General features: G+C 30.2%; 1 pseudogene; it reads right to left on the bottom strand.

Moving 5' to 3' along the window:
* Positions 1 to 982: 982 nt before the first annotated feature.
* Positions 983 to 2313, bottom strand: LOC112459894 (annotated as a pseudogene).
* Between the last annotated feature and the right edge of the window lie 180 nt (positions 2314 to 2493).

The raw sequence follows: 2493 nt of genomic DNA, 5'->3' as shown, positions 1-2493 counted from the left end.
ATAATATAGAATTATTGTCTCCTATTTTTGAAATTTATTAAATATGTATTTATTGATTAAATACCTATTTATTATATTTAATGTTATTCTTGTAAATTCTCTATGTTAGGTAGATATAAATACATATATATATCGTATATATACATATACATATATAATATTAACCTGTTTTTTAAATCATGTTTATCTCTGCAATAATTAAATTATTTATATTAAATCAATTATTTTTAAAATAAAAAATTTACCTGACAATGTGATTATTCCTTATCCACTAATTATTAGTTTTCAAATAAGTAATAATTCATGTATTAAAAACACGAATATAAGAATATAAAACGATGCGAAACTGGAAACTACTGGAACAGATTCGGGTCTGGACTAGTTATTTATTGATTCGGATTCCTTGACTGCTTGAACAGATCGACTGAGAAAAAGTTTATTATAATGGACCATTTTCCCAAAAATATTACATACATGGATCCAACTTGTATCAAATCTATGAATAATACGTGATTATAATCGATATAATTGTATATATTTATTTTTGTACAGTTATCTTTAAGAAATGACAAAAGAGATGATACATCTAATATTTGTAAATAGATTTCTGTTAGAGGATCTGATCATGGATTAATATTTTAATACTGTTTCTGTATCGGAATGAATTAAAGTATGGTTTTGTATTTTCATATTGTAATTATTATATTCAAGTCATTAAACTATTCATGTATTTTTATTTTCCCTCCAAATGTTTGCGAAAACTTAACTATTTAGTAGAGCTATATAATCGAGTAAATGAATTAAATATTATCACATAACTGAATGAATTAAAATCACAGTCCTTAAAAATACAATGTAGCTACAATATATATATATATATATATATATTCATTGTAAAATAGATTATTATATATATATATATATATATATATATATATATATATATATATATATAATCAGCTGTTTTATAATGAATCAATTGTCCGATGAAACAAAGTTATTTATCTGGTTATAATATTTACAGTCCTTGAATCTGAATCCTTTAAACAAAATTGGACAATTCGTTGAATCTAAGATCAGATTTTAGCTTTCTTCCTATTTTTATCCGACACTGTATACTTGTAACTTTTCGTTGGATCAAAAGGTTCCCATCTACTCGCTGGAAAAATGTGTTTGTTCCTCTCGTACCATGATCTAATGAGAAAAATAAAAAAATAACATAAAAAAAAATTATGCAAAATATTCTTTTAATAATAAATACCTAAGTAAAACTTTTCCGACATGTGATTCCTCGGTTTTGACAGAAGCATCGTGCATAATACGAATATCATCGTGAACGTCAAATGTGAACAGAGGCCCGCTCTTTCCTCGTGCCTAATCGCAATATTACATACATTAAAATAACATGCCAACATTGTGATATTGCTTCATAAGTTTTATCATTTGGTATATTTACCTTAGTTACAATAAAATCAGTTACAGTTGCAGTAAAACGTATAATGGTGCGGTAATATAAGATTCTCCTTGACATACATTAACTGATCTGCCATTACTGTTTTAAGCTCGCTGAATTCGGGCCTCAGAACTTCTAAACATCTCTGAAGAACCTAATAGATAGAATTACCTGTATGTGAAAATTTAATTTATGCAGCAGAACATTATATATCATGCCAATGTTACTCCAAAAGTGACACTGGAGTATTTTAATAACTTAAACGTCCTCTAAACCACTGAGACATTTACCTTTCTTCATTATAACGCTCCGACGATGGTCAGATCCATCCCAATAACTGAATGTGATCTCAATTTCTTCTTCCTTCAACGCGTTCTGCTTTCTAGCCCATTCTTGTCTCAATTCTTCCCTAAGTTTATTTTCCTCCTCGTCCCTTTCCCTACTGGCAAAAAACATGTATCTACATCTGGATTTTTCTAAATCTTCTTAATCGCAGGGCCATCAGATTGCACATTTTCTGACTGCGGGGATTTTTCGGCATTGTCTTCGTCAGAAGACATCTCAGCTTCATCTTCCTCTTCGTCCAGATTAAAAGACAAAGCTTGAATCTGTCTCTTCTGTTTGTTCTTTTCTGTCTGCTTCGCCGCTAGTGCTCTTTCCTTTTCCTGCTCTTTTTCACGTTCCTTTTATCAAAGCATAAAATACACGTACAAAAATACAAATTATGTGATAATCAGGATCATAAAAAGATTGTAAGAAATTACTTGTGGGTATCAGGATTCGTGAATGTTCGCTCAATTTAACGGCGAATTTTCTCTTGCATTCCGCGTGATCGACGATACATGCACATTTCGTGGCATCTAGCCTTAGCATCTTTGTGGTATCGTCATCATGCATTAGGATTTTCTTCATATCCTATCTTCTGAAAAAGCCCATCGAAAGTTCTTGATATGTATGACTATAATAGATAATATTCAGAGCACTAGGCAGAAATCACACACACACACACACACACACACACACACACACACACACACACA

Source organism: Temnothorax curvispinosus, unplaced genomic scaffold, assembly GCF_003070985.1.
Source record: "Temnothorax curvispinosus isolate PA1 unplaced genomic scaffold, ASM307098v1 QBEX01010211.1, whole genome shotgun sequence".
NCBI classification, from domain to species: Eukaryota; Metazoa; Arthropoda; class Insecta; order Hymenoptera; family Formicidae; genus Temnothorax; species Temnothorax curvispinosus.
This window is presented reverse-complemented; position numbering and strand designations above follow the sequence as displayed.